A 13,612-nucleotide genomic window follows, 5' to 3' on the forward strand; every position below is an offset into this window, starting at 1 on the left:
AACAAAAATCACTAATCAACAGTTTATCTTCACATTTAAGGGATCTGGAAAAAGAAAAGCAAAATAAGCCCAAAGGGAATACAGGGAAGGAGATAATAAAAATCAGAGAGGAAATAAATGAAATAGAAACCAGAAAAACAACACAAAAAATCAATGAATCCAAGAGTTGGTTTTTAGAGAAGATAAACAAAATCGACAAACCTTTAGCTAGACTCATTTAAAAAAAGAGAGAGAGAACCCAAATTAATAAAATCAGAAATGAAAGAGAAGAAGTGACAACAGATTCCACAGAAATACAAAAAAATTTAAGAAATTACAAGGAGCAAATATATGCCATCAAATTTGACAATCTGGAAGAAATGGACAATTTTCTAGAAGCATAAAACTTTCCAAGGCTAACTCAAGAAGAAACAGAAAACCTGAATACACTGATTACCATCAGGGAAATTGAATCAGTAATCAACAATCTCCCAACAAACAAAAGCCCTGGACCAGATGGCTTTACAGGTGAATTTTACAAAACATTCAAAAAAGAATTATCATTTATTCTCCTCAAGCTCTTCCAAAAAATCCAGAAGGAGGGAAGCCTCCCAAACACTTTTTACAAGGCCACTTTGTCTGATCCCAAAATCAGACAAAGACACCACAAAAAAAGAAAACTACAAGCCTATATCTCTAATAAACATAGATGCAAAAATCCTCAACAAAATATTAGCAAACAGATTCAGCAATACATTAAAAAGATCATACACCATGATCAAGTCGGATTCATCCCCGGTATGCAAGGGTGGTTCAACATCCACAAATCAATTAATGTAATACACCACATTAACAAAATAAAAAATAAAAATCACATGATCATATCAATAGATGCAGAAAAGCATTTGACAAAATCCAGCAGCCATTTATGATAAAAACCCTTAAGAAAGTGGGAATAGAGGGATCATATCTCAACATAATAAAGGCCATATATGATAAACCCACAGCTAACATCATACTCAATGGGAAAAAGCTAAAACTATTCCCCTTAAGATCAGGAACAAGGCAAGGTTGCCCACTTTCTCCACTTCTATTCAACATAGTGCTGGAAGTTCTAGCCACAGCAATCAGACAAGAAAAAGAAATAAAAGGCATCCAAATCGGTAAGGAGGAAGTAAAACTGTCATTATACGCAGATGACATGATACTATATAGAGAACACACTAAAGACTCTACCAAGAGACTATTAGAGCTGATAGATGAATTTAGTAAAGTAGCAGGATACAAAATTAATATTCAGAAATCAGTTGCATTTGTATATATCAATAACAAAATATCAGAAGGAGAAATTTAAAAAACAATCCCATTTACAATTGCTTCAAAGACTATAAAATAACTGGGAATAAATTTAACCAAAGAAGTAAAAGATCTGTACTCAGAAAATTATAAGACACTGAAGAAAGAAGATACAAATAGATGGAAACACATACCATGTTCATGGATAGGAAGAATTAATATAGTTAAAATGTCCATACTGCCTAAGGCAATATACATATTCAACGCAATTCCTATCAAACTTCCAATGACGTTTTTCACAGAAATAGAACATATAATCCTAAAATTTATATGGAACCATAAAAGACTCCGGATAGCCTCAGCAATCTTGAGAAATAAGAACAAAGTGGGAGGTATAACGATACCTGACATCAAATTATACTACAAGGCTACAGTAATCAAAACAGCATGGTACTGGCATAAAAACAGACACGTAGATCAATGGAACAGAATAGAGAGTCCAGAAATAAATCCATGCATATATGACCATTTAATCTATGAAAATGGAAGCAAGAATTTACGGTGGGGTAAAGATAATCTATTCAATAAATAGTGCTGGGAAACCTGGACAGACACATGCAAAAAAATGAAGCTGGACCACCTCCTTACATCATATACAAAAATAAATTCAAAATGGCTTAAAGACCTAAATGTAAGGTCTGAAACCATAAAATTCCTAGAAGAAAATATAGGAAGAAACTTTACAGACATTACCCGGAGTAAGATTTTTACTGATATATCCCCTCTCACAAGGGAAGTATGAGAAAAAATAAACATGTGGGATTACATCAAACTAAAAAGTTTTTTCACAGCAAAGGAAACAATCAATAAAACAAAAAGGGATCCTACTGAATGGGAAAATGTATTTGCCAATGATATATCTGATAAGGGGTTAATATCACAAATTTATAAAAAACTCATTCAACTCAACTCCAAAAAAACAAGCAACCCAATTAAAAAATGCGCAGAGGACATGAAGAGACATTTTTCTAAAGAGGACATACAGATGGCAAACAGACATATGAAAAAATGCTCAACCTCACTAACCATCAGAGAAATGCAAATAAAAACCACAATGAGATACCACCTCAACCCAGTCAAAATGGCTATCATTAATAAATCAACAAACAACAAGTGCTGGTGAGGATGTGGAGAAAAGGGAACGCTTATGCACTGTTGGTGGGATTGCAGATTGGTGCAGCCACTATGGAAAACAGTATCTCAAAATTCTGAAAATATAACTACCTTATGCCCCTGCAATTCCACTCCTAGGTATCTATCCAGAGAAATTTAAAACTCCAATTCAAAAAAATTTATGCACTCCTATGTTTATTGCAGCACTATACACAATAGCTAAGACATGGAAACAACCGAAATGCCCATTGGTAGACGACTAGATTAAGAAACTGTGGTACATTTATACAATGGAGTATTATGCAGCCATAAAGAAGAAAGAAATTTTACCATTTACAACAACATGGATGGACCTAGGGAACATTATGTTAAGTGAAATAAGCCAGACAGAGAAAGACAAATACCATATGATCTCACTTATATGTGGAATCTAAAGAAAAGAAAAAGTGAATGAACTAATCAGAAACAGTTTCTGAGACATAGAGGAAAAACTGAGGGTTGGTAGATGGGAGGGGAGGTGGGGATAAGGGGGAAGGTGAATGGATTAGAAAGCACAGTCAGTAACCACAAGATTGCCACGGGGATATGAAAGTTAATTTGGGGAATATAATTAATAATGTTGTAAAGATTTTGTAGGGTATCCGATGGACACGTCTCATTAGGGAGACCATCTCAGGGATGATGTAGATGCCTGATCACTGCACTGTACACCTGAAGCTGAAGCTGAACAACAATGAATGTCAACTACAAGTTTATATATACAAGAAGCAGAGTACAGCATTAGGAATAGAGACAGTGGAAATGTAATGGCTGTGTGCGATGCCAGAGGGATAGTGGATGGGGGGAGGTGGGTGGACACAGTGTGAGGGATATAAATGATAAACGTCTAAGTATTACTTTGTTTTGTGCACCTGAAACTAATAAAAAAAACTGGAGAAATATTCTAATTAAAAAATCAACTAATCAAGTAAGGAGGCAAAGAATTTTAATTACATAATAATAACGTGATCCATTTTTATATAGTAAAATATAGCAAGTGTGTAATTATGTTGCTGTGTTGGGAATTAACATTTTTAATGTATGAAAAGAAAGTATAAAAATAATATGAAACAGCAAATCTTGTAACATTAAATTTAAATTGGGAACAGTACTATATCATGAACCCTTTAGAAAAAAAAAAAAAGTATGTATTTCCTAGTTCTGCCCACCAAAAGGACCTAAAAGACATGACTACCCAGTACAGTAGCACTAGTGCTCCTATACACAGGTTGTGCTCCATAAATACCCAGCTTCTTTGGAGATGTGGCTGATTACAAGTCTGAAACATAAAATACAGATATTTCTGAGACACCTTTTCCAGAACTCAAAGGTGTCCTTCCGGACACCTTTTCCACAAACTAATGGAGTTATGAGCAAATGATATAAGAATCAACATGAAAGAAGAAGGGACACATGAATAGTGAAGAGAACAAAATCTACATCTTATTCAAATCTATTGAATAGAAAAACCCGTGAGTATAAAAAAGAAAAAAAGAAAAACAAAACAGAAATTTATAATGATACTTAATAAAGAGAAAGCTGAAATAAAACAGATTCAAATCTTGAACATCACTGCAAATAACTATTACAACAAAAGACATGTAGCTAATAAATGTGGAAGAGAAAATAGAATTTAAAAAATAAGTGGACTTCCAGTTTCTGCTTCTGTAGGTAAGGAGCTTGGAAGACAGCACACCATCTTGACAAGTGAAAAGCTGAACAGACTGAAAAAGCAACAATTCTTCATGGATCCATCAGAAAGGTGAGGACACAGGACAAACCACTAGCCCAGATATTGGTGAGACAGACAGGCAAAACCTGGGAGTCACAGCTTATTGGAACAGAGTCAAGAGCAGAAACTGCCACAAGAACAGTGCCAGGGAAGGAAAACCTAAACTATAACTAACAAATTGCTGGAAGTTCAGTGTAGACAAGCATGAGAGTTAAAAACTTCAGGGGGTTCTAATCACAGAGAGACCCCCCACACACACACACACACACACACCCAGGAGCTCAACCATGTTCTCACTGTAAATATCAGAGAAAAATCCCCCTATGCTTCCAGCGTGGGGCAGGGAAAAAGAACCAGCTGGAAATAAACCACAGCACTCTGTTCTACTTAACAAAGCCTGCTGGGGGGGTGGGGGGGGAAGGGTGGGAGATGAGGGTAAGGGGGATCAAATATATGGTGATGGAAGGAGAACTGACTCTGGGTGGTGAACACACAATGGGATTTATAGATGATGTAATACAGAATTGTACAACCTGAAATCGATGTAATTTTACTAATAATTGTCACCCCAATAAATTAAAAAAGCCTGTCCTAAAGAGAAACTACTTAAACAGAGCTGAACCTACTGAGGTCTTCCCAGAGCCTAACTGACCTGAGAGAGGAAAATAATCAACTCCAGTCAGTTCCAGACTTTCACATGGGAGAAGGGAAATATCCATCTCTAGCCCATTCTAGTCACCGTGTTCCATCTAAGGGAAGAGAAAAAACAGAGAAACACTTGTGAAGTGCACAGTCCAGAGGCAGGGGCTCACTTAAAGACTGAGACCTACTCATAGCATTGTAGAATAATTCCCATTCCCCCACCCTTACCACCGCTTTCCTAAAGGCCTATTTACAGCAGTTGCTTTTACCAGTTCATTATGTCTGGCTAGCAAGAAAAAATTACAAGGCATACTAGAAGGAAAAAAAAAGAAAGAAAATGCACAGAAAGAGCCTACACTGTCATATATAGAGGGTGCCAAAAATAAAAATGTATACACATTTTAAGAAAGGAAAACTGTATTAAAATTGTAATACTCAATATACACCGATGACAAAAGATGAATACAAGTCACATTTGACTTCTGCAATTACAAGAGGTGCTCAGAGTGGTCACCATCAGTGTCCAGACACTTCTGATTGCGGCAAACTAGTGCTTGAACAACATTGACCAAAGTGTCCACTTGTATACATTTTTTGGCACCCCCGGTGTGCCAATGTCCTTAACAAAATTATTTTAAAATTACAACCAGCAATATAAATATATGAAGGATAAATATTCTGATCTATTTGGATTTATCCAAGGAATGCAAAGATGGTTTTACATCCAAAAATCAATCAACATAACTCACTATATTAATACACAAAAACAAAACAAACCATATAATCATCTCAATATATGTTTAAAAGGCATTAGACAAAATGCAGCAGCTGTTCATGGTAAAAGTCAGGAATAGAAGAGAAATTCCTTGAACTGACAAAGGGTATTGATGAAAAACCTACTGCCAACAATGAATTTGATGGAGAAAAATTGAAATCTTTCCCTCTAAAATTGAGAGCAAGGCAAGACTGTTCATTCTCACTATCTGTATATTAACTTGGGACTGGAGGTCCTAGGCAGTGTAATAAAGCCAAACAAGTATATGAAAGGCATAGAGATTAGATGGAAGAAGTATAATTGTCTTTATTTGCATATGACATGGCCATCTATGCAGGAAATCCTAAGGAATCTACAAAAAAAGTTAATAGAACAAATAGGTGAGTTTAGAAAGTGAATAAATGTCAATATACAAAACCCATTTCTATTTCTATGTGCTAGCACAAACAGCTAAAAATTCAAATAAAAGTTGAGTGCCATTTATTATAGCACTCAAAGACATGAAATACTTAGGGGCAAATTTAACAAAGAATGTCAAAGACTTAATACTAAAAACTATGATTGTTGCTGAGAAAAATTGAAGGCCAAATAAATGGGGAGAAGTGGCATAAACATGCATTGGAAAATTCAATATTGTCAAAACTCCCAGACTTATAATGCGATTCAAGAAAACTTCAATAGAAATGACAACAGATTCTTGGAATAGAAACTGATAACGTGATTCCAAAATTTATGGAATGGCACAAGACCCAGACTATTAAGGAGAATTTTGAAGAACAAGGTTGAATTATACTACCTGACTGCAAAATTTAGAATAAAGCTAGTGTAATTAAGATAGGGTGATATTGGCAAAAAGATAGATGTATGGATCAATAAAACAGAATGGAGAATTTAGAATTGAACCACACATAATCAATTGATTTTTTGCAATGCACCAAGGTTATTCAAGGTAATCCAATGGGAATAAAATAACCATTTAAATAAATGATGTTAAAACAATTTTACATACACATGGGAAAAATTTAACCTTGACTATTACTTACCATCAAATCCAGAAATTAACTCAAATAGGTTATAAACCAAAATATAAAAAGACATAGAAGGAATCTTATGAGTTTGGGGCACAAAGCACAAATAGCAGAAACCATTAAAAATTGACAAATTTTATCAAAATTTAAAAATGTTTGCTCTTCAAAACAAATGTTAAAAAATTAAAAGGCAAGCCACAGACTGCAAAAAAAAAATATTTCAGACACATATATCTGAAAAATAACTTATAAACCAGAATACATAAAAATATATGAAAATATATAATATTTAAGGAGACAAATCAATTGTTAAAAATGAGCAAAATAGTCAAACAGATTCTTCACTAAAGAATATATATGAATAGCAAATAAGGACACGACAAAGATGTTTAAACTTATTAGTAATTAGTAATTAGGGAATTGAAAACTAAAGCCATAACAAGATATTACTGCACACTTGCTACAATAGCTAAAATGTAAAAGTGATGGAAAGATGAGGAATGTGTTAGAGGTCTCCAAAGAAACAGAACCAATAGGAAGGGATATATCATGAGGGACTGGCTCTCAAGATTTTGGAGGATAAATCCCACAGTCTTTCATCTGTAACCTGGAGGATCAGGAAAGTTGGTGGTGTAATTCTAGTCCAAATCTAACGGCCTAAGAACCAGGGACCCCAATGTCCTAGGGCAGGAGAAGATGGGTGTCTCAGCTCAAACATAGAGCAAATTCGCCCTGCCTCTGCCTTTTTGTTCTATTTAGGCCCTGAATGAATTAGATAATGCTCACTTGCCTTGGTGGGGGTGATCTTCTTTACTCAGTCTATTGATTCAAATGTTCCAGAAACACCCTCACAAACATATCCAGAAATACCAGCTACATATCTGGGAATCCCTTAGCTCAGTCAAGTTGGCACATCAAATTAACTGTCACATGGAACAACTAGAATTCTCATACATTGCTGGTGGGAATGAAAAATGCTATAGCCACTTTAGAAATATGTTTGGCAATTTTTTATAGTTAAGCCTACACTTAGCATTTAACCCAGAAACTCCACTGCTTTGAAATTTAAAGACAAAAAATGAAAACATGCATCGACCTAAAGACTTGCCAAATGTCCATCAACTAGTGAACGTATATACAATTGTGCTATATCCATGCAATGAAATAGTCCCCAGCTATAAAAAAAAAAGAACTAGTAATACATAAAATATTATAGATGAATGTCTGTCGCGTCCCGCACGATGAGGGTTGTGGGGAGCAAGGAGGGCTGCACAGGGTTAAGAAAGACAGCAGCCAAGAATAGTGTGCAAGCGGGGCCAAGGGACTCCAGCCTCAAAGACTGAGGGCCAAATCGGGCCTATGCATAGCTTTTATTAGTTAGGTGGGAAAGTAAAGGAGATAAAGCTTGTCAATCTCAAGATCTGTGAATCCCATACATTATAATAGGAAACTAATTCAAGCCAATCACCCTTGCCTGCAGGCAGCTGAATGGTAAGTCTCAGGATGTACGTACTTCCCCAAGAGACAAAACCTTTGTGCATATGAATAGATGGAGAGCACATCATTGAGTCACTTCCCTTGCAGGTTGTGGGAAGAAATGCAGCCACAGAGGCAGAGGCTCTCCTTAGCCGGGGAAGGTGGGGGGCTGTGCCCACCTCTATCAGCCCCGTGGATTCTCTTGTTGGTCCCCACGTGACTGTGCCTGGCTTGGGTTGTCGCCCCCCACCCCCTGTGGGGAATCTTACTCGTCATTGGCTAACCAGCCATCTTTCTGGGGCCAAACAGGGAGACAGATACCACTGATATTTAAGCAAACTACACTGACAGGAAATGCTTATAGAAACACGCCATTTCATTTTCATTTTCAAGCAAATTACAAATTCCAAAAACTTCCTCAGAAAGGACCAACATGAATTCTCATTCATTTGTTAGGTTTGATTGCTCCTGAGAAAATGGTTAAAAGTTTTCTGTTTTTTTAAGATATAAACATGTGCCTACCTATATAGACATAATTAAGAAAAGTGTGCATAGTTAAGTGACTTTGACAGCTTAATAAAAGATATTTTTATTTAAGGGCCTTAAGGTAGAATTACTATAAAATACAGAGCTAATGACAACATTTCAAATAACCAGGAGCAACAAAAAGAACATAGAAAACTAAGATCAAACAAATATGAAAGCAATAATATACACACACACATGTTTTGGGGGGAAATCTATTTTAAAGGAGAATTTTAATACTGCATAGCACACATTTAACAAAATAAAAATTTCACTGTGGAAATAAGAACGGAAATCCTAAAATATGGCTTTCCACAAAGTTTGCTTTGCTAAACCTGGGCTTCACACAATTCGTGTGCAGCCAGCCTTGGATTACAGTCTCATGGTAAGAGAGGTGAGGCCATTGTGGGGAGGAGAAGACCGAGTAAGCCCTAACACACATGGTCCACAGCAACCAGCAATCCCTTTTCCTGCTGCCACCTGCCCACAATCATCATGTAAAACCCTCTCATGGGCTCACTCTGCCTGCCTCCCATGACATCTGGGAACCTTTCCTGGCAGTGCCTCCAGAATCCACCAACTCCACCTTTTTGAGTCAACAATGCCATCCCTTTTCCTGAGCTCTCCCTGCTTCCAGGAACCTATGGCTTCAGATTGTTCTTTTCTTCCTGCCCCATGCACACCTAAAATACCATTGCATTTGCGCTCTATGCTCTATAAGGAGCTGGTTTAACCCATTTCCTACAACTCAGCTCACATTCCTGGAATCCCAGAGTGGGAAAATGCTGAAAGGCAAGAAAGTCAAACATAAAGTCTGAGCTACTTCACTTAAGCAAGAGTAAGACTTTACACTCCTCCAAGAAATAGGAAGGGCTTGTGACCGACTTTATTCTCCCTCAGTGAAGAATCCTAGGAAACATCAAGAACCCGCACATTGGAGTTCTATATGAATGCTAAGGATGGTAAAACAAATGCCAAACATAACTGACAGGAAACATCCAAAGGCTGTGGAAATACTGGCAAAGACAGTCACAGATATCCCTGTATCTCTTAGAACATTCTCTGTCTCCACCCTACCTTCCTGCAAAATAAAATATCTGTAGATATAAACAAAGTTCAAAGTAGCCTGGAGGGGCCCTTGAGATGTTTAGGTCCTTGAGAGATTTGAACTCCAAGGGCTTGTGGAAGGAATTCCAATGTCGAGGTCCCTGGGTTTCCTGAGACCATTGGTTAGGGGAGGTGGGGGGGTAAGTACAAGTTTTTCTATGTCACGAGTTTCAAGGAACATAGTACATCCCAGTAAAAGGACAAGCTGGGGCTAACTGCTTAGGATTTAGGATTTACTCTAGTAAAGGTATAGGAGATGTTTGAGTTCCTTTTTATGCTGCTTCTGCTTATCGGGAGGCAGACTTTCAAGGCAAGAGTCCTGCCTATAAATTAAGAAGATGCTTTTGGGGGGAGCATTTACCACGTTGCATCTCTTGGGGTCTAACCCTGTGAAAGAGACACTGTTCAGGTGCAGTTGGCACTTTAATAGTTTCCATGAAAATTCTTGAAAGTTTCTAGGGGGAAATTACCTCCACCACAAACAATGAAAATGCATCCTTTCAAGGCCCAGGGAAGACACACAGTGTGACAAACTTACAATTCATCAAGTCCCCTCAAAATATCATGAAAAGTGGGTATAAATAAGTTTATAGTATAAACAAAGTCACCTCAATAAAAATATAATACAGAATATTAATTAGTGGCCATTAATCTGGTAATTCTTTCAACTCTCAAACAAACCAGCTTCCCAAATGTATTGCTCTTTCTGGAAAATATAACACTTGGAGTTAGAATCCTCATCAAGAGGTTGGTGATGACCTGCAAACGTCCTTCTAAATTTTAAATGAGATAATACAGTGACTAGATAAAGAAAATATTAAATAGATGATTTTTGTTTTTCTGTAAATATCTATCCCCCTTCACCTTGACTTCTCCTGTTTGCTCATGCTGCCGAAAAGGCCCCCAAATTCCTGATCCCATCACAAACCAATGTCAGAAAGACCCGTCACTGGATCATTAGAGAATAGTGGCTTCTATACTGCCCTTAACATGGTGGATGTGAGCTATGGATCAGCTGTAGTTACACTTGCATAGAAATGGAGATTCAGAGCACAGATTTAGCCAGTCAAGGAATATCTACCAGAGCAGCTTGTTAATTACATGTGCAAAACACTATAATATCATAGCATCTATCCATCCAGGAAACGTTCCTTTACTTGCTGTTTGAAAGCAATGATTTCCATAGTTGACTTGTGTACAATTATTTCTTCAGTGACTGAATGTCTGCTTAAAGTAGTTCAAGAGTTCAGAAAATTCCCTCTGGGGTGACTATAAGGCAGGCATAGTATTTAGGATATTATAAAATTACCTTTAGAATTCAGATTAACAAACATTTAACAAGTGCCCTATAAAGTGTCACACACTGCTGCGTGCCCGGAAAATAAAGACGAATAAGACAGGGTAGAGTATGCCTTCAAGGAGCTCAGAGAGACAAAGAAGCAGCTGATTCCTGCATCGTGTGAAACCAAGTGTTATGATAGAGAATGGTCCCAGATCTAGCCATCACGGGAGAGAGAGGCTGAAGAGGTGATGGCTTGGAAGAGGTGATGTAAGAGCGTCTTGGACAGTGAATGACACAAGCCAAGAAAAACAGTTTGGAACAGAATAGAGTGTCTGAGGTGGGAGCTGGGCAGAGAGTGGAAATCAGGGTGGGTCAGAGCGTAGAGAATCTTGCTGATATATTATATGAAAGAGCTTAGAACTCAAACTAGGATGCACAGGGAGCTGCTCAGAAGCTTATTCAGAGGGATGTCATGGTTAAAACTGTCCTCTAGAGAGAAGACTCTAGTAATCTGTCTAGACAGATAGGGTGCTGCAGTTCAGAGGTTATTGCCGTGGCCCAAACAAAGGATAGTAAGGCCAAATCTCAGCTAGGAGCTGAAGGTGTGGATGAGAGAAGAAAGGGTGAAAGCACATAGGCAGTACAAACCGTGATCCTGGATCATTCACCACACCTATATGGAAGGTAAGGTAGAGAATGAGTCCCCGTTTCTTCACTTGAGTGAGCAGCGATACCAACAACATGACAAGAATACAAGATAATTCTCTTAACCAATAAGCTGCCACATAGCATCATGGGCACTGCAGCACATGAGCTTTTGAGCCAGAGCTCTTGGGTTCAAACTCCATCCCCAGTGTTCAGAAGCTAGGTTAACAGACGAGCATGTCGATCTTTCTATGGACATTTCATCACCCATAGAAAAGAGATGATAATGGTAGTACTTATTTCACAGGGTTTATGAGGAATATATAAGTAAATATATTTAATATTCTTAGAATAGTTTCTGGGACACAGCAAGTAATGAACAACCATATATATATATGAAAAACACTCAAGGTGAGAAGATGAATGGTACAAAACCCAAACTGCAGGAAACCCAAAGTTCAAGAACATAGAGAGTAAGTGGAACATGAGGTAGATAAAAAAAGGAGAGGAGTACAGTTTCCAGGAGGAGGAGTGAGAAATTGTCAGATGCAGCAGAGAAATCCAGCAAAATAAAAGATAATAAAGGGTGTTAAAGGTAGCAGGTGAGTATACAATGAAATATAACTTCTCATATTCTTCTTCAGATGGAGCTCTAGTGTGTGTGTTTTTTTCCTATTGTGTTTTGAAAGCAGAAAGAGAGACTACTTCTCTCTCAGATGTTGTCAGTTCTATTTCACCAAACCAATAAAAGACATAAGAGCAAATGTGATTTGAGACAACTGGCTAACTATTTAGGAAAAATAAAACACAACCAAACTGGATCTGTACATCATTCCTTACCTCAAAATAAACCCTAGGTATGTGAAAGATTGATATGTAAAATATGAGGTCAAAATATATGAGAATAAAATCATGAACATTTTGTAATTTAGGGGCAAAAGACTACTATTTTTAAACATGAAAAAAATATGCAGACACATTAAAGAAAGTGATTTACAACTTCTTTGTAGAAAAAAAATATCAGAAAGAAACTAAAAACCTACTAAATATAAATATCTAAAAGACTTATTTGAACAATCGCGTGGCCAAGATCTCCATATGATTGCTCAAATAAGTTGAAAAACTGTAACAAGTTTATAAGAAAAGTGCAATACCCCAGTAAAAAAGTGGTCAAAGGCCATGAGTAATTCACAAGAAATAAAAACAAATGAATAACAAATTTTTGAAAATATTCTTAATGTAAATGTAAATTAAATCCATAAAGGAATTTTATTTATAACCATTCAGACAGGCAAAGATTAACAAAACATTTATATTTTTTTAATGTCAAGGTTATTAGAAAAAAACAGTCACTAATATTCACTAGTATTTGGAGTTTAGATTATTAAAATATTTTGGAGGTCATTTAGCAATAACCATTAAATTTCAAGTGCAAATATCAGTCAATTCATCCTACAAAATACCTGTCCAGTATACTTTAGAACCGTCAAAGTTTTGGGAAACAATCAAGATATAGTCACAGACCAGAAGAAACAGGAAAATGACGACTAAGTGTGATTCGTATCCTGGATTGGATTCTGGAACAACAACAAAATACATTAGTGGAAACATCCTACTGCAATCTGGAGTTTAGTGTGTAGCAGTAATGTACCAATGTTGGCTTCTTACTTTTGACAACTAAACAGTTTATTACATTACCGTGATAACATAAGATGTTAATTTTAGAGGAAACTTGGTAAGGGGTATATTATCTTAGCAGCTTTTCTGTAAATCTAAAATAATTTCAAAATTAAAAGTTTGTTATAAATTCATTTAACCATCAATTCCATGTCTAAGAACTGTATCCTATAAAAATATAGCAACAAATATGAAAAAATTTGTATATAAGAATATTCATTGCACATTAATTATAA

The 13,612-nt window shown here is 36.5% G+C and overlaps 1 long non-coding RNA gene across 2 annotated transcripts in view; it reads right to left on the bottom strand.

Moving 5' to 3' along the window:
• LOC109459784 (uncharacterized) overlaps positions 1-13,612 on the bottom strand; it is an 83,884-nt gene that overhangs the window by 22,458 nt on the left and 47,814 nt on the right. The window contains exon 3 of one of the 2 annotated variants that reach the window (XR_012491776.1): positions 4,872-4,968. The exons of the other annotated variant lie outside the window; for it this stretch is intronic. This is a non-coding gene — a long non-coding RNA (uncharacterized LOC109459784). The remainder of the gene's footprint in view (positions 1-4,871; positions 4,969-13,612) is intronic. 2 annotated transcript variants of the gene reach the window in all.

This window comes from Rhinolophus sinicus, linkage group LG14 (genome assembly GCF_036562045.2).
Source record: "Rhinolophus sinicus isolate RSC01 linkage group LG14, ASM3656204v1, whole genome shotgun sequence".
Classification (NCBI taxonomy): Eukaryota; Metazoa; Chordata; class Mammalia; order Chiroptera; family Rhinolophidae; genus Rhinolophus; species Rhinolophus sinicus.